This window comes from Berghia stephanieae, chromosome 10 (assembly GCF_034508935.2).
Source record: "Berghia stephanieae isolate SIO BIC M18660-M18661 chromosome 10, UCSD_Bste_1.3, whole genome shotgun sequence".
Taxonomy (NCBI): domain Eukaryota; kingdom Metazoa; phylum Mollusca; class Gastropoda; order Nudibranchia; family Aeolidiidae; genus Berghia; species Berghia stephanieae.
In genome coordinates this window covers 11,277,823-11,297,822 of record NC_088369.1, presented here as the reverse complement: position 1 = coordinate 11,297,822, position 20,000 = coordinate 11,277,823, and the positions used below count along the sequence as shown (strand labels likewise).

Here is a 20,000-nt window from a genome sequence, read left to right as displayed (position 1 = left end):
GTTGTCTTCTTCCGCTGCCTGGGTGGGTGGGTGTTTTTTTTTGTTTTTTTTTTTTTGTTTTTTTTTTTTGACCTCCCTTAGTGGGCAGCGGCGTAGCCTGGTCATTTAGGAGCATGGGGCTGGATTTGAGATGTGTTGTCGCATGAATATTATCTTTTAGTTATGGATATGAGAGAGAGAGAGAGATAGAGAGAGAGAGAGAGAGAGAGAGAGAGAGAGAGAGAGAGAGAGAGAGAGAGAGAAGAGATTTGATGCACTCAATTATTTTACCTAAGATTTGTATGTTCTTTGTACTTGTTCATAATGCCTGGCTAAGGATAAGCTATAGCCACTGTCAATCTGTGCACCTATGTGAACAGTACCAACGGTTTTCAAACTAGTGGTGATATTTAAATGTAAGTTAGACTTCTGATGGTTCAATGCTCTCTGTGTTAAATTTTTCAAACAGGTAAATCCATTTCTTGTCCAACACAATTCTGTATTGCTGTTATCGCCAAACAAAATACAATTAAAATAAAATAAACTCTTCTTTTCTATTCTCACCGTAAGCCAAGGAAAACGACTATACCAATCTTTATCAAATTAAATGACCGATTCTGTTTCCCGTCTTTAATAGTGAGTACAAAATCGTTTGGTTGATGGGGACCACAGACTACTAGGAGTCTTGTATTCTCTATGATGGGGACCGAGACTTTTAATCAAACGTTTATTTTCCCTATTCAAAGAACTGGTATTGATAGTCAACAGGTAATAGACGTGATTCATCACACTTAATAATAGCAATTAATTAAAATTTTAAAAACAGACACTGCACACATCAGATTAACACTCGAATTATCAGTAAACATACATACAGTCTCACACTCAAGTTAAAAGGGACAAGTGGAATTCACTATCACATGCCTGACACGCCTCGAAGAGGGATGGGTAACAGGTAGAACACGATTGCCATTAATGGAATAATTAGGTCATTGTGTGTGGCTGCGAGTAAGAAAGCCACAATGACTCTGTTCAAAGTCAAGATGCCTCTTCATGCCCACAGTCATAGCACACGGCAAACGTGAAATGCATCGCCTGGTTGTACCGTGGGAATATGGCTGGAAGCCTTCTCAACCTTTAAAGCCACACGCTGTACTGATTGGTCAGGGGCACGAGTATGACTCGAGCTGTAGTAAATTCTAAGCGGTGTGATTGGTTCAAGTTTTGAGGCTCTGTAAGGGTTTTTCAACACAAGGTCAACAATGAATTTCATTGTTTGTGAAACAGAAAATTAAAAGTGTGACTTTTTATTGTTAAATTATTACAAATTATCAAGACAATGACGACCTGTGGCTTAGCCTTAATAGCCTTTAAGGCCCTACGCCACTGATAGTGGGTAGGGAGGTCATTTGGTATGTCTTCTATCCCCTACTTCTGTATTCCAACAGGTCCCTGCTACCTTGGTTGTCTTCTTCCGCTGCCTGGATGAGTGTTTTTTTTTTTTGGTTTTTTTTTTACCTCCCACAGTGGGTAGGGAGGTCATTTGGTATGTCTTCTATCCCCTACTTCTGTATTCCAACAGGTCCCTGCTACCTTGGTTGTCTTCTTCCACTGCCTGGATGGGTGTTTTTTTTTTTTTTTTTTTTTTTTTTTTTTTTTTTTTTTGACCTCCCACAGTGGGTAGGGAGGTCATTTGGTATGTCTTCTATCCCCTACTTCTGTATTCCAACAGGTACCTGCTACCGTGGTTGTCTTCTTCTGCTGCCTAGGTGGGGTTTTTGGGTTGTTTTTTTGGACCTCCCATAGTGTGTAGGGATGTCATTTGGTATGTCCTCTAACCCCTACATCCGTTTTCCAACTTGCTTTCTGTCCTTTTCTTGGAATTAGATGCATTCATTTGTCCTGGCCCTGGATGGGAGGGAATCAGTCAAATGTATAATTATAGTTTTGGGAGATGATATTATTTTCTTTTTCTTTGTACATCATATACTCTCTGTTATGCGCTGTTTTTATATTTCGTTTTGAACATACAATTAGTAAAATTGTGTATGTATCCGTCTCAAAATGATATTATGACGTGATAAACTTGATGCTGGCATTTGGATTTATAGTCATAAATATAAAACTTGGGGCTAAATTCTATTTCATATGAGGCTGAGCGTAGTTATATATATATATATATATATATATATATATATATATATATATATATATATATGGGGGTGGGGTGGGGGTGGGGGGTGGTTGTGAGTTTGAGTTAATTATAAAGCGCTGCAGAGCACTTTTAAGTGGATGCTTAGGCGCTACAGAAATACATTATTATTATTATTATTATTATTATTATTATTATTATTATTATTATTATTATTATTATTATTATTATTATTATTATTATTATTATTATTATTATCATTATCATTATTATTATTGTCATTATTATTATTATCATTATTATTACGATTTCTGACATTGCACAAAACACCAAGTTCGCATTTCTCATTATTCCGTTTCTAAATCCATTTTTCGGGGGTCCATTTCATCCCGACATAATATCTGGGTGGACTTCCAGACCCCCAATTATTGGGCCGGGAGGTCACTTACTATACCTTCTATAGAAAGTATGCGCTTAGCTAAGAAGCTCATAACATTGGCACCCGGAAGTATAACGGAACAACACACAAAACTGTGTGTATCCATGAACGTTTATAGTCAGGTTAATACAGTTCAGTGAATATTAATCATAAACGAGGATGGCAAAAAAACAATAACAAAGACCTGAGTGACGTCATCTTCGAACATATCTATACGACTATATCTGTTTTCCAATTGCCTTTTGTCTTTACCTTGGAATGAGATAACTTGCTTGGCCGCCAGTCGAGGAAGACTGATATTTTGGAATGCTTTTTTTCTTATATTTTTCTTTCTTGCTTTGTCTGGCACAAACACTGTCTGGCATACACGCTATTTTATATAGCGCAATATCCACTAAACGTGCTCAAAGCGCTTTACATGGGGGTCCTTGGCCAACAGCAACATTTAACATGTAGGACGGGACATGACGCCTTTTAGGCGATATTATAATTTTCTTTCGGACAGATACAACGCTGTTAAAGGCCAGGTACTAATTTTACACTTGAGTAAGGTGAGAGAATGTGAGGAAAGAGCCTTCTCCAAGGACTGAACTATGCACCAAGCGAGGCTCAAACCCAGGACCTTCCGATCCGAAAGCGACTATCATACCACTAGTCCACATAGCCGCAGTCGAAGTCCCAGCGTTGAGAGTTTATGGCAAGACGAGGGTCGTTTTAATCGATCTAAATTTTAAAGGACGAGTTTTCTGACCAAAATTTTAAATACGTATTTTTTCAGAGTGTTGGCAGCTCTGTATGAATGAAGTGATTTGTGTAGCTTTCAATTCGCATTAGGCGTTGCTCGCGACTTGAATTCAATGGTAAATTTAAATTGAGAGGCATGGATTGCCCTTACAAAAACACTCACTGGGCGATCACTGTACTGCCGTCCTCTAGCAAAAAGTACACATAATTAAAAATTTGGCCAGAAAACTCGTCCTTCAAATATCGATCGATTAAAACGACTCTCATCTCGGCAAAAACTCTCAAACCCGGGACTTCGCCGAAGTCCCGGGTTTGATAGTTTTTGCCGAGATGAGAGTCGTTTAAATCGATCGATATTTGAAGGACGAGTTTTCTGGCCAAATTTTTAATTATGTGTTTTTTCCAGAGTACGGATGTGTAGTCCTTAAGAATAATGTTATGATAATATTGTAAACGTATTAGGGGTGGGGGGGGGGGGGGTATTGCTAAGTCAACCGTATCGAGTCAAGTTTTTAACCTTTTTACGCCGAGATCTATATTCTCGTTTTCAACTATTAAATAATGGGCATGATCTATATTACCTTTCCATTGGTCACATTGCAAAATGTGCTCAACGTGACCAACATAGTGAAAAGTGTTCACAGTTTTTAAAATATCTAACATCACGATTGCTCATTTTGTTCAGCTTGACACAGGGGTATGTTTACAACTTTCATAAACAAAGCAGCGTGTTTATATTTATTAAGAAATATCCAATCGTTGGACAGCATCAAATCATGTGATTGATGACTCGTTTGGACGAAAACTTGAATTCAAATCGCTCCCATTATCTCATTGCTTAATTTGTATGGGGTGAATGCGTCTAGATAGAATGATAGATAGTTAAAGATAAATAGATAAAATTACCTCTATATATTCCCATGAGGGAATTTGTCTTTGAGGTCTATTTCAAACTGTGTGTAATCTTGAACGTTTATAGTCGGGTTAATACAGTTTCGTGAGAATTAATCATAAACGCGGATGGCAAAACACAACAACAAATGCCCGAGTGACGTCATCTTCATACTATCTATATATTCCCAAGAGGGAATTTGTCTTTGAGGTCTATTCCAAGGAAAGACTGGAATAACCCAGCCGTCAGCCGCAGTGCAGCGCATCAAGGTAAGCTATTGTGAGGTCCTAGTGTCAGTTTAAACGATGGCTAAGGTCGAACTCGGTACATGCGTAGCTATCGTTAACTTATCGCCTGACACTGACTAAAAAATGACATCAGAATGCCAGTCTTTGGCCACAAAAGAAAACAAATCGTGAGTTGTATTCAATAGTTCAACCAATGGGACCACTTGTGCAAAAACCAAACAATGACGTCAAAATGCCAGTCTTTTTGGGTTTCAGTGTCAGGCTATAGATAGAATGCGCTTGGCCAAGGAGTTCACAACATTGCCATCCGGAAGTATAACGGACCAACACACAAACTCTGTGTAACCATGAACTTTTATAGTCTGGTTAATACAGTTTAGTGAGAACAACTCACAAACGCGGATGGCAAAAACAATAACAAAGGCCTGAGTGACGTCATCTGCATACTGTCTATAACCTAACGATGGCGACGCTCTATCGTAGCCATCGTTAACATCGCCTGAAGCTTGAACCCTCTTGGACTTATACAGTTTGGCGTCATTTTTAAGGTTTGTGCAGCGTCTAGTGAGTTGTCGTTAGTAGAGATCGAGGAAACAAGTGATTCCATTGGTTGAATTATTGAACACAACTCACGATTTGTTTTCTTTTGTGGCCAAAGACTAACTTGTCTTTTGACGTAATTTTTTTGTGGTCAGTGTCAGGTTGTAAGTTAACGATGGCTACGGTCTTAGTGTCAGTCTATAAATTGGATTCAATAGTCTGATGTCACGTCGCCCAGTAAGGCCGGCCATCGTGGTTCTAAACAAAGAAATTTGGTAGTTGTTATTCCTCATGCTGGCTAGAACTTTTCATAGGTCTTGTGATCAGAATGTGTAAATGTCAAAACACGATCAGATTTATAATGTTTTTCTCCTCTGGATACGCTTTTATGCTCGTCGGAGAAATATTTCATAAGGGCGTCCGCCATTGTTCCGATAGTTTAGAGCCAGTTGCTAAGTCACCATGCGTCATTACGAGGGACGTGACGTGATGACTGTTGAAGCGTATTGACGACGACTGCGGTAAAACTCGGTATATTTTGCTTCCTTGAGTACTGCTAACGGCTATTCACAAGGCGCTGCACACACCTAAAAGCCCCTGAGGGTTCTCGTGTAGTCTTCTTCTTACACTAGGACTTATCTTTTGATGTTAGTTTTGGTTAGTGCATATCCTAATGAGTCTAGTTAGTAGTGCTCAAGGAAACAAATGATCAATGGTTCTCACTCAGTTTGATCAGTCAGATTAGAAACGTTCATAGTTTTGTGCTATTGTACTTTTTATCCGACTGGCGGATATTGAGTGTATTTTACTTAAACACGTTATGCATCAATAGTGACAACTAAAGTTCTTACTGTTTTTATCATAAAAGCATAAACATTTATACGACTCGGGCTTCAAAACTAAGCACAATGGGAGATGTTTTTCCTATGAAACCTGAGATATAAGGTGTTTTATTAGTATATACTCGAATGCCGACTGTAGCAAGATTAAGATCATGTACAAACGCGATTTGTGCCACAGCAGTTGGGTGGAGATTCATGTTGATATCAAATACATATTTGATTTATTCCTCCTTGTTTGAACAGGCGGAATATACAGTAAAACGTCATTATATCGCCATGCCTGTAACATGGTGCATATTGAGTAGAATAAGAAATATGAGAGGTAACGAGCAGGGTTAAACTTAACTCCCTCCCGCTGTAACCAAGCAGTGATTGAGCAGCTGGTTTGTTTGATCTGACTGAAGGTACTTTGCGATACACTAGCGTCCTATCATAAGGGTAGCAAGTAATTGCTACTGTCTATTTCACGCTATAAAAAAAACCCGGGCAAATCCGGCTTCATGTACCAAATGGCTTTGAAAGACTACTTAAACCATATCTCGTCGGACATTTTAAGAGTTACCGACCGCTTGGTATCATTTGTAAAGCGCCGATTTGATGGCTGAGAAAACCCGGAAAGATGCGCAAATTTCATAAATAGAGTTATGTATGCAGTGGTGTAGACCCCATCTTTCTGATCATTTACCACTTTAAATTTTATTTCTATATCTATAAGAACCCACGTTATGATTTTTTTTTTTCTGAATTAAATTTGTTGCTATGGGAAACACTTTATCTTCGATTTTGGCTCGAAGCTTGCCGCATCTTTCCGGGTTTTCTCAGCCAGCCTCACATTTAATGACTGATGCTCTAAATATAGAATTACTGTCAAGCTGAGATTTAAAGAAAAAACCCAGTAAATAAAAGGAAAGAAAGGGAAATCAAATATTCGAAACGAGATGAATTCAAGAGTTGATGTCTGAAAGTTGAAATTAGATCTATCGCTACTTAACATTTCTAGCTAGATCAGATTATGACTATGATTAAGATTATTAATCCCCATTGTGAAATGAAGTGAGTAGGAAAGTGCCAGAAGACAATAGAGAATAAATTATTTTTTTCGCGGCGGTGATGGGGGCTCGAACCCGCGACCTCACTGGTACGACAAAACTCCCCCAATGTGCTCACTTGGACAACACGGGTGATTCCTGTTGACATCAGACATCTTGTTTGATGAATTATCTATATTCCTTCATGGACTGCCTTGGTGACGGTGTCTTATGATCAGAGCTTCCTACTTGAAATTTCAGAAATCGTAGTTTTCAAGGGGGAAGAAAGAAAAAGTAGCTATAAATAGCTTTAGAAATAAATAATTTGCACTCACCATTATCCAAAAAGGGGCAGCGTGGCTCCGTGGTACAGTCTCTTTGCTTCGTACCCGAAAGGTACCGAGTTCAATCACCTCCCGCTGTGCTGTGTGGCCTTGAGCAAGCCACCCACCTCGCCCTAGCTCAATTTGCGGCGCTGCACCGCGGCTGATGCCTAGTTTATTCCAGTCTTCCCTTGGAATAGACCCGAGAGACAAATTTTCCCTATGGGATGAATAAAGAGAATTTTATTTTATTTTTATAAATGCTCCTAAGTCCTGAATATGGGTTCTAAGAAGCTAGACTTTCCTTCTCAACAAGATTTATTGACACAAAAAGACAAATGCAGTTCTGTAGCTGAAGCCAAAAATTCGTATTTCTACGAATGTTTCGTAGCAGTAGACAGGTCTGCTTATGATGTCGTGGCGGAAGAGCAAATAAAAAAAAAAAAGAATCTTTATTTTTAGATTGTGACAGATTGTATATCGGAATGCTTTCATTTCTGTCGTTTTATTCTCAGCACCCCGTGGCTTAATAGATTGGCCTTTTATAAATTCACTCAGCTGCCAAAGAATTTTGTACGTCTGTGATTATTCGACACGAATGTTTGATCTGATTGTTCAGACCCAGTGAATCTTAATAAATGATGAGATATTATTATAAGGGGGGATTTTTATTGTGAAGACGTGGCGAATCTTGAGGTGTGTGTGTGTGTGTGTGTGTGTGTGTGTGTGTGTGTGTGTGTGTGTGTGTGTGTGTGTGTGTGTATGATTCGCATGACGTATTTATGTTAGTATTGTGTTGTGTTGTCTGCATGGCAAATCTATACATAATATTGCTTATATGTATTATGATAAAACACATTTTAAACATTTTGGCCACAAAACTAAATTCGTCTGTTCAAAATATCGGTCGATTAAACTGACGCCTCATCTTGTCAACAAACTCTCAAACCTGGGACGTTATCGATGTTCTACTTCAAATCTCATGTTTGAGAATTTTTTGACAAGATGAGGGTCATTTTAATCGATTGATAATCAATATTTGAAGGACGAGTTTTATGGCCAAATTTTTTTAAGGTGAGTTTGGTTTAGTTTTTTTGTTCTTTTTATTTTAGAATAGGCAGAAAAGGCATTTAAAAAATTTTTATTGTTATTTTTATTGTGACAGATTTGCTGGCTCAGCAAGATATCAATAAAGACTAACACGAATATAAAAACTGCGATTCTATTGTTGATAATGATAATATTATCTTAGTTATATTATATGTATATCAGCATTATTGTTGTATTTTTTTTTATATTACCTTATAAATTGAATGCAGTCATTTAAGAAATTATATTTTAAAAAAAAAGATTTTAGTCTTCTTTCTTCTTTCTTTTTTAAAATATTTCATCTCTCTTTTGTGCTCGAGATGGGATTATTCGTGAATCAATGAGAGTTTAAATTTCTTTTGATTCGTATTACATATAATTTATTCCCCAGTCACCAGAATTTATCTGGTTTCTTAAATAAACTTTCTATATGAGTTTGAACCCAACGTGTTGTTTGTTTGTTTGTTTGTTTGTTTGTTTTTTTGTTTGTTTGATTTGTTTTGTTTACTAGATACTGAACTATATAAAGAACACAATTTACGTCCCTCATCTCTTTGTTATTATTTTTAAACAACCTGTTAGTGATCAGTTCTCAGTAGATTATGTCTATCAGACAATAGATAGTTCGAAGATGACGTCACTCGGGTCTTTGTTATTGTTTTTTTTTTGCCAGCCGCGTTTATGAGTAATGCTCACTGAACTGTATTAACCAGATTATAAACGTTCATGGATACACACAGTTTTGTGTGTTGGTCCGTTATACTTCCGGATGGCAATGTTATGAGCTTCTTAGCCAAGCGCATATTATCTATAGATAGAATGCGCTTGGCCAAGGAGTTCACAACATTGCCATCCGGAAGTATAACGGACCAACACACAAACTCTGTGTAACCATGAACTTTTATAGTCTGGTTAATACAGTTTAGTGAGAACAACTCACAAACGCGGATGGCAAAAACAATAACAAAGGCCTGAGTGACGTCATCTGCATACTATCTATAGAAGGAACAAAATTTACGTCACTCATCTCTTTGTTATTATTTTTAAACAGCCTGTTAGTGATCAGTTCTCAGTAGATTATGTCAATCAGACAAAAGATAGTATGCGCTTGGGCTAAGAAGTTTACAACATTGCCATCCGGAAGTATAACGGACCAACACACAAAACTCTGTGTAACCATGAACTTTTATAATCTGGTTCATATAGTTTTGTGTGAAGTACTCATAAACGTGGATCCCAAAAAACAATAACAAAGACCCGAGTGACGTCAATTTCATTCTATCTATAGATAGCATGAAGTTCACGTCACTCAGGTCTCTGTCCGAAAAAATTGTAACATCGCCTCAGGCGTCATGTCCCGTCCTCAATTTTAAATGTTGCTGTTGGCCGGGGGCCCCTTGTAAAGCGATTTGAGCACCTTTAATTGATATTACGATATTTAAAAACTCAATATTTTAAAAAATATAGCTGGCGGATTTTATGAGTATTTTGCTTAAACGCATAGCATCATTATTTTGATTACCACCTATTGCCACATCATCTGCTTGTTGCCCTTCCTTCACCTTATATATAATATTGTTAAAAAAATGCTAACGTGCAGTGACAAAATACCTATAGGGAATGAGATTAGCGGAAGAGTAGCGTCCCTTGATTGGACGTCACCCATAGTCTGTGACGTCACCGGCGGAAAAGTTATTAAAGAGAGAACGTCATGTTGGTTGTGCGCATGCGTCTCTCGTCCTCTCTTCCGGTAAAAGCGGCTTGAGACACTTAAAAACCAAATTGACGTTCTCTCTGTAAGGCGACGTCCAATCAAGGGACGCTACTCTTCCGCTAATCTCATTCCCTATTGCTAATTCTAGCCACAGAGCTTGAACTTCTTCAATATTTTATTAAGATGGCTACTATACTTACTTCTCAAAATCGATTAAACCCAAGACTTTGAAATCCCGGGTAAAATACAGTTTTCTATAACGGAAGTCATCTTTAATCTATTTAAAGAGAAAAGTTCACGTCATTCATGATCTTTGCTATTGTTATTTAGCTCTCATTGAATTTTAGATCTGTCATCCTCGATCTTTTATGTCTCGTAATATTAAGGATCTGCCGTTGAAAAAAAAATCCCTTTATTCATCCCATAGGGGAAATGTGTTTATAGTCTATTTCAAGGGAAGACTGGAATAAACCAGGCGTCAGCCGCAGTGCAGCGCCGCAAATTGAGCTAGGGAGAGAGGTGACTTGCTCAAGGCCTCGAACTCGGTACCTTTCGGGTACAAAGCAAAGACCGTACCGCTGAGCCACGCTATCCCCCTTTACATCCTGCTAATAAAATAAGTATCCATCTTAAGATATTATATTATATTAATCCTCCGAGGGACTTGTTACATACACAATTCCAATGAGTTTGGAACCTTAAGAGTAGAAGATTTGACGTCACGACTTATCTGTCCTATAGATATATTATTATTATTATTATTATTACTGTGAATTATACTGTTTCCGGGATATAGTTTTAAAAATAAAATCCACTTTGTCAATGAATGTCAGTCGGTATAGATAGTTGAAATGTGTAACAATTTGACAGGGAGGACGTTCTTACTATCTTACGTATGAGCTTACGGTTGTCAATATGATTAGCATGATGACGGACTTGAAAACAAAAACAAAACACGTATTTAAAATTTTGGTCAGAAAACTCGTCCTTCAAATATTATAATTTATCAATTAAAATGCTCCTCATCTTGTCGAAAAACTCTGTTTGTTTTTGTTTTATCAAGATGAGGTTCATTTAAATCGATCGTTTTTTTTTAATTTTATTTTGAAGGACGAGTTCTCTGTCCAAAATTTTAAAACGTGTTTTTTGTTTTTTTGATTTTTGCTTGTTTGTTTTATTTTCGTACGACTGCATGCATGGTATGTCAGCGTATTTCAACGAGGTAACATTGTAACCGCTAAGTTTATTAAACCTTAACCCGTTAACAGCTCAATCTGGAGAAAAAAATGTGTCGATATGTAAAAATTGTAAAAATTGTAAACATTTTATTCGGCTATGTGCGGTCTAGTGGTATGACACTCGCTTTTGGATCGGAAGGTCCGGAGTTCGAGCCTCGCTCGGCGCATAGTTGACTCCTTGGAGAAGGCTCTTTACTCGCATTCTCTTACTATACTCAGGTGTAAAATGAGTACCTGGCCGTCAACAGCGTTGTCTATGTCCGAAAAAAAGGGTAATATCGCCTAACAGGCGTCATGTCCCGTCCTACATATTAAATGTTGCTATTGGCCAGGGACCCCTTGTAAAGCGCTTTGAGCACGTTCAATGGATATTGCAGTATATAAAATCTCATTTAAAAATTATTATTTTTTTAATTGGCCAAAAAATTCCTTCAAATATTGATCGATTTAAATTACCTTCATCTTGACATTTTAAAAAAAAACCTCAACAATTCTCAAACCTTTGACTTTCTTGAAGACTTTGCGAATTCCTAGATTTGAGAGACTATTTGCCAAAATATGAATCCTTTAACTCGATCGATCGACGGATTTTTGAAGGGCGAGTTTTCTAGCCAAATTTTTAAATACGACATGTCTTTTTCCACAAGAGTATGTATGGCCGTTAAGGAGTTAACGTATTTCATACCTCACAAGGATCTGTCTTCACTATAGATTTGCTGATTTGCAGACTGGATCGTCTCTCTCTCTCTCTCTCTCTCTCTCTCTCTCTCTCTCTCACACACACACACACACTCTCTCTCCCCCCCCCCCCTCTCTCTCTCTCTCTCTCTCTCTCTCTCTCTCTCTCTCTCGCTTTTGAATTTATATTCCTTCATACGTAGACATAAATAGACACTTTATTTTTTGGTGTTAGTGTTACTGTCAACGCCTCTGCCTCCCCTATTTTCACTCCCAAAACTAGATCCCCCCCCCCCCTCTCTCTCTCTCTCTCTCCATCCCTCTTACTCTCTCTCTCTCTCTCTCTCTCTCTCTCTCTCTCTCTCTCTCTCTCACCCCCCTTTTTTGTTGTTGTTGAATTTATAATATTTATTCCTTCATACGTAGACATAAATAGACACTTTTTTGTTTGGCGTTACTGTCAACGCCTCTGCCTCCCCCCCCCCCCCCCCCCCCCCTCCCTGTCTGCTTGTCTCCTCAATGGCGTGACGTGGTGTCGTTCAGCGAGTCATTCATTCATTCATTCATTCATCCATTCGTCATTCTACTACCACCTCTCGCTCGTGGAAAACTGGCTTCGCGAAGTTATAATATTATCAATATAATAATTTGTATGTTTTAGGTTGTCACTGTTATTGTTATTAATTTATTATTTCGATTTGTAATTCAATAGGGACAAATTATATTCGTGGTACTTACTGTTCATATTTATTAATGTGTGTAGTTAGTAGTCTCTGACTGTCGGTACTTTAGATCTTCAATTGGCGTGAATTGGTCCGTGGTATTTGGAGTCTTTTATCTCATTTGGATCGTAGACTTGTAAGGATTTTTGTATAGACCACACCACAGTTTCTGTGATTCTAAATTATAACTTCTGACAGTTTTTGAGGTAAGTTTTCATTTATTATAATTAAAAAAAAAAATTATTTGAGCTATACTTTTACTCCTATAGATAGTATGCAGATGACGTCACTCAGGCCTTTGTTATTGTTTTTGCCATTGCGTTTGTGAGTTGTTCTCACTAAACTGTATTAACCAGACTATAAAAGTTCATGGTTACACAGAGTTTGTGTGTTTGTCCATTATACTTCCGGATGGCAATGTTGTGAACTCCTTGGCCAAGCGCATTCTATCTATAGAAGGAACAAAATTGACGTCACTCAGCTCTTTGTTATTGTTTTTAACCAGCCAATTTTATGAGTAGTTCTCAGTAAATTGTGTCCAAACTATAGATAGTATGCACTTGGCTAAGCAGTTCACAACATTGCCATCCGGAAGTGTAACTGGCCAACTTACAAACTGTGTGTAATGATCGTTTATAATCTGGTTAATACAGTTTAGTGAGAATTACTCATAAACGCGGATGGCAAAAAAAAATAACAAAGGCATGAGTGACGTCAACTTCGAACTATCTATGAAAAAGTTTAAGATTACACATAATTTTGTATGTTGGTACGTTATATCCGACTGGCTGATGTTCATAAGTTTTTGTAAACTAAACACATAGCATCAGTACAATTGTTTTTGTTTACACACATAAGTGGAATAAAAATAAAAATGACAAGAGGTGACTAATACTAAATATTGGAGACAACACAAAACTAACAACGTTTCGACCTATGACCTTCGTCAGAAAACTAATCAGTATGACACTCGCCGTTTGTTTTGTGACGTCAACATGACTTTCTCAAAGCCACACAGCGCAGCCGGTATTTGAACTCGGTACCTTTCGGGTATGAAGCAATGACCGTACAGCTGAATTACACTGCCCCGTCTAACACCGCCTCCACTCCCTTTTCTCTCCTCCTCCTCCTCCTCCTCCTCCTCCTCCTCCTCCTCCTCCTCCTCCTCCTCCTCCTCCTCCTCCTCCTCCTCCTCCTCCTCCTCCTCCTCCTCCTCCTCCTCCTCCTCTTCTTCTTCTTCTTCTTCTTCTTCTTCTTCTTCTTCTTCTTCTTCTTCTTCTTCTTCTTCTTCTTCTTCTTCTTCTTCTTTTTCTTCTCCTCCTCCTCCTCCTCCTAATCCTCCTCTTCCTCCTCTTCCTCCTCCTCCTAATCCTCCTCCTTCTCCTCCTCCTCCTCTCCTCTACCTCCTTCTCCTTCTTCTTCTTCTTCTTCTTCTTCTTCTTCTTCTTCTTCTTCTTCTTCTTCTTCTTCTTCTTCTTCTTCTTCTTCTTCTTCTTCTTCTTCTTCTTCTTCTTTCTTGTCCTACTCCACCACCACCACGACTACGTCATCAGTTATATTTCTTTCCCAAAACAAACCCGCACGCCCTAAACTACCTCCACACGTAATCTGGGAATAAACAATCTTTAAAATTCTTTCCATCATTTATATCTCTTTAAAGCCCCACCTTCCTTTTTAAAAATCAAACATTTGCGTCAGCAATCTTACGATGTTTTATTTTCTCCTCCTCCTGCTTTTCCTCCTTTTCCTCCTACTCCTTCTCGTCCCCCTCTTTCTTCTTCTCCTTCTTCTCCACCTCCTCCTCATTCCCCTCTTTCTTTTTCTTCTTCTCCTCCTCCTCCTCCTCCTCCTCCTCCTCCTCCTCCTCCTCCTCCTCCTCCTCCTCCTCCTCCTCCTCCTCAACCACCACATCTTCCTCACTTCCTCCTCCACAACCACCACAAACAACAACAACAACACCAACACCACCAACACCACATCTTCCTTATTTCCTCCTCCTCAGCCACCACCAACATCATCATATTATCTTCCTCACTTCCTCCTCCTCTACTACCACCATTGCCATCATCACCATCATCATCATCATCATCATCATATTCAACCGCCACCCCACCACCAAACACCTATCTTTCCTCCTCAATCCTCTTCCTCAACCACCACCGCCGCCACCACCAAAAACCTATCCTTCCTCCTCCACTCCCACTACCACCACCACCACCACTAGCTGTACCACCACCTCCACCACAAACACCACCACCACCACCGCTACCACAAAAAACAGTCCTTCCTCCTCCACGACCACCACTACCACCACCACCACTATCAAAAAACCCCACCACCATGTCAGATATGTCATTTCTTCTCTAAAAACTCCACCTTTACATCATCAACCCCCCCCCCCCCCCTACATTATCTATCAACAAACAACTTCCAAAAACCTTCCTATCAACATTCATCTATTTCTTTATCGCCCCACCATCTTGCCTATACACTATAATTTACATCAACAATATTACAATGTCTCAAAAATTGCTTGACATCCTTTACATAAAACACAATTATGGAATAATAATTGATATCTTCTCTTTAAATTCTTTCTTGAATATATCACTTCTGTTACTTAGCTACCTGCATACCCAACCATCCGTAGTATAACCCCCCCCCCCCCCCCCCAAAAAAAAAAAAAAAAAAAAAAGTAAAAAAAGTAAAAACAAAACCAAAAAAACAAAAAAACAAAGCAAAACAAAACAAAAAAAAATTCTTAAACAAATCATCCAACGATACAATAATAGCAAGTGCTATCTTCTTTAAAATAAATTCAATCTTTATTTCATCACCGTGTTTTATAGGCACACTGCATACCTACCCACCCATCTATACACTGACAACAACATTAAAATAATTTAAACACTTCATAAAATTATTTTTGTCTGACTTAGCAAAATGCATCAGCCGTGACGTGAATTCGGTACATCAACGCAGAATTCAAGCAAATAATATGAAAGCACGAAACAAATATTACACTTGCGCGCGCACGTAAAAAAACAACAACAACAAAAAACTAACAAAAGTAGTCTATCAAAGCCATACCAGTAAGGCCGCGGGTTCAAACCCCCATCACCGCCGCGAAGTTTTTATTCTCTGTTGTCTTCTGGCACTTTCCTACTCACTTCATTTCTTGTTATCATCAACATAAGCGCCTGCTTCACTCACTTTTCTGAGTAGAAATAGTTGTACAGTCGTCCTATGAAAACAGGCAATAGGCTTCAACAGTCGTAACGTCACTTCCTTCCTAATGACGCATGGTAACTTAGTAACACTGGCTCTAAACTATCGGAACAATGGCGGACTTCCGTATGAAATATTTCTCCGGCGAGTATAAAGCGTATCCAGAAGAAAAAAAAAACCCACATACATTTGATCATGTTTTGACTTTTACACATTCTGATCACAAGACATATGAAAAGTTCTAGCCAACATGATAAATAAAAAGTAATGGTTTTCTTTGATTAGAACCAAGATGGCAGCCGTTGCCAGGCGGCCTGACATCAGACTATTGAATCGCATTGAAATATGCTGGCCAGAAAAATAAAAACGTTCTTCAAATATCAATCGGTGAAGTCCCAGGTTTGTGAGGTTTTTATTTTTTTTATTTTTTTTTTATTTATTTTTTTTTTTTGCAAGATGACAGTCAATTTAATCGATTGATATTTGAAGAAAGATTTTTCTCGACAAAATTTTAAGAACGTGTTTTTCAAAGTACTCGGTGTTATAGATAGTATGCGCTTGGCTAAGAAGCTCATAACATTGCCATTCGGAAGTATAACGGACCAACACACAAAACTGTGTGTAAACATGAACGTTTATAGTCAGGTTAATATGGTTTAGTGAGCATTGCCCATAAACGCGGATGGCAAAAAACAATAACAAAGACCTGAGTGACGTCAACTTCGAACTATCTATAGATGGAGCTCTGTGTGTCAGACATGGGAGAATGGTCGAAGAACGTACCTTACGAAAAAGTAGCGTGGATGAAGTTGACGCCACTCAGCTCTTTGTTATTATGATACCTGTTACTGATTTCTCAGTAAAATATATATCAATCAGATTATAAAAGTTAAAAGTTACACACCGTTTTGTGTGTTTATATATAGAACGAAGGTCTTTGTTATTGCCTTTTGCCACCCGCGTTTATGAGTAATTCTCAATAAACTGTATTAACCAGACTAATAAATGTTCAAGTTTACACATAGTTGTGTGTGTTGGTCCGTTATACTTCCGGATAGCAATGTTGTGAGCTTCTAAGACAAGCGCACACTATCTATAGATAGTATGCGCTTGGCTAAGAAGCTCATAACATTGCCATCCGGAAGTATAACGGACCAACACACAAAACGGTGTGTATCCATGAACGTTTATAGTCAAGTTAATACAGTTCAGTGAGCATTACTCATAAACGCGGATGGCAAAAAACAATAACAAAGACACCATTGACGTCAACTGCATACTATCTATATGTTAATTTTGGCTGGTGGATGTTGTAGGCAAATTTACATAAACGCATAGTTTAGCATCAATACTACCTCCACGTTCTGTTTCACGAAGACATGAATTGAGCCCGGAAACGTGTTTCGAGACCTATTCGGACACTGGCTCGGATCAGTATAATGATATTATCATATGACCATTGTTATCTACACAGAATGGTCATCAAGAGGCATCGGGCTCAGCGGGATGCCCACGTTCTTGTCCACAGTAGAAGCCTATTAAACAATGGGGGAAGAAAGGTGTTCCTTGTGTATGAATTGCCATCAAGATCATCGTGCAAGAAGATCGAAGTTTTTATAGGAATTTTTAAGGGAAGTTCAGAGCGGTAAGACTGGTTTAGCTTCTTTACTTGTATATAAAATATAAAAAAACCCGACGGCTTACACAAGTTCTGACATTTTTCCGACAAAGCACCTTTTTTATGTTTTATATTTTGGACAAAACGTTTTGACTTCATCTGTCGTTGGTTTCATATTTCACATATCATCCGAAGCGACAAGTTTCACGTACTGTCATATCAGAAAAAAAGTGTCTAAACATTGCATATTAATATTGGGTTTTACAAACTATCGAACGTTATAAAATCACGATTTTTAACAAACAAAATCAATAGTTATATCTCGTTGTTTGATAAAATAAATACAATATTTTAAACATAATATTTTTTTTTTTCATATAATAACATTATCACTTAAGTAACGAAATATCCCATACAAGTGATGTTATCTAGTGTTAGGTAAAATACTTACAACACCCGCCATTCGGATATAACGCACCAACACACATTCCTATGTGTAGCCTTGAACGTTTATAGTCTGATTTGTATAATTTAGTGAGAACTAATCACTATCAAGCTGTCTTAATATAATAACAAAGAGTTGATTGGCGACATCATGTTCCTTCTATTTATAATTGAAATAAAAGATTTCTGACCAAATTTTTAAAAGTATTTTGTCAAAGGATGCCAAAGTAGAAAAGCGACAGACAAAACATAGGGAGAGTTTGGAAGGCATGCAATGATCTTAATCCATAAGCACTGTCATAATTTGAAGAAAAAAAACACGTGTTTACAATTTTGGCCAGAAAACTCATCCTTCAAATTTTGATCGAATAATTGAGACCCTCATCTTGTCCAAAAAAAAAAAAAAACAAACAAACAACAAAACAAACTTTAATGAAGACTTCGAGAAATCCCAGGTTTGATAGTTTTTGATAAGATGAGAGTCGTTTTGATTGATCGATATTTGAAGGACGAGTTTTGTGGCCAAATTTTGAAATACGTTGTTTTTCCAGAGTATGGCAGAATAAGTGAAGCGAAGTAAGAAACAGTTTTTACTATCTTGCAAGATTATAATAATATTATACAGCTCGCTGTATCAGAATGTACACGTATATGATAAAAATAATTAACCAGTTAACTGCCGTATACTGGAAAGACGCGTAGTTTTAAAAATTTGGCCAGAAAACCCGTCCTTCAACTATCGATCGATTTGAATGCCCCCGTAGATGGCACAAACTCTCAAACCTTGGATTCCCTCGAAGACTTCACGAAGTCTTGTGTTTGGGAATTTTTGCCAAGATGAGGGTCATTCAAATTGATCGATATTTGAGGGACGAGTTTTCTGGCCAAATTTTTAAAAAGTACATGCCTTCCCAGAGTACGGCAGTTAACTAGTTAATAAATTCAAATTCCTATATGTAGTTTATTGATTTTAATCTCTCTTTTATTTATGCACGAAGCGATTTGAATTGTATACTAGAGACAGACCAACGCCCACACCAAAAAAAAAAAAAATAATAAAGAAAAATATGAAAAAAAAAGAAAAGAAAAAAAAAAAGAACTTCCATGGACAGACAACATAACCATACTCTGAAAATTTTAAAATTTTGGCCAGAAAACTCGTCCTTCAAATTATATCGATTGACTAAAATCACCCTCGGCTTGTGAAAAAGTTCTTTCTTGCACTTGGAACTACACTTTATAGGGTCCCAGGTTCGATGACATGACAGATTATGACAAGACAAGGCTCGTTTTAATCGATCAATATTTGAAGAATAAGTTTTCTGGACACAATTCCATTTTCTTCCTTTTTACTGGCGCTGATATAACCTAAACGTGTTGCAAGCGCCGTAAAACCCTTAAAAACAAACAAACCAAGCGCCGTAAAACCCTTAAAAACAAACAAACAACCAAATTTTTAAAAGCCTGTTTTATCAGAGTATGGTTATTGAGCATGAATAACAGGCAGGCAGACTGAAATTAGATAAATAAACAACAGTGTCATTCAGTTTACAGATGTCAGAAATTGTAAATAGAAGTTTTGAATAGTGTTTAGAAAGCAATATTATGCTTCTATCTATTGCCCATAATGAACTTGGATAATAGCCTATACATTTTCATGGACTTTATGTTATTTACTTTGATATGGAAAGAACAAATTATGCTCTGTTTGATTGAAACCTAAAAACGTGTAGGCCGACATGTATTTTATTTCTCGCTTCATTATACGCCGACAGTGGTGTTTCGGCATTTCCTCTGCCTCTTCAGGGCAAATTGACAAAATAGCTAACTGTCGGCATAAATATTGAGGTGAGAAAAATAATATAAGCGTCTGATAGTTTTGTCTTCTTATAATAGCCGAGCACTCTAAATATCCGCGAATTAATCTCATATATATATAACAACACACAACAAACCAAACTCATGTAACACACAGTCCTGACGATGGCTGAAAAGGCCTGAAACATCGATGTAGACTGACTCCAACGTTGTGGTAAATATTAAAATAATAATTCGCTCCATTGCTATATGGCGAGCACTATT

The 20,000-nt window shown here is 37.7% G+C and overlaps 1 protein-coding gene across 10 annotated transcripts in view; it reads left to right on the top strand.

Moving 5' to 3' along the window:
* LOC144980502 (uncharacterized) overlaps positions 1-20,000 on the top strand; it is a 136,668-nt gene that overhangs the window by 46,119 nt on the left and 70,549 nt on the right. Inside the window, exons 1-2 of one of the 10 annotated variants that reach the window (XM_078928135.1) lie at positions 12,519-12,529; positions 12,619-12,834. The exons of 7 other annotated variants lie outside the window; for them this stretch is intronic. The gene's annotated coding sequence lies outside the window, so the exon portion shown is untranslated. Of the gene's footprint in view, positions 1-12,455; positions 12,835-19,931; positions 19,951-20,000 lie in introns of those variants that run through there. 2 more of the 10 variants (XM_078928137.1, XM_078928136.1) reach the window with 2 other exon arrangements.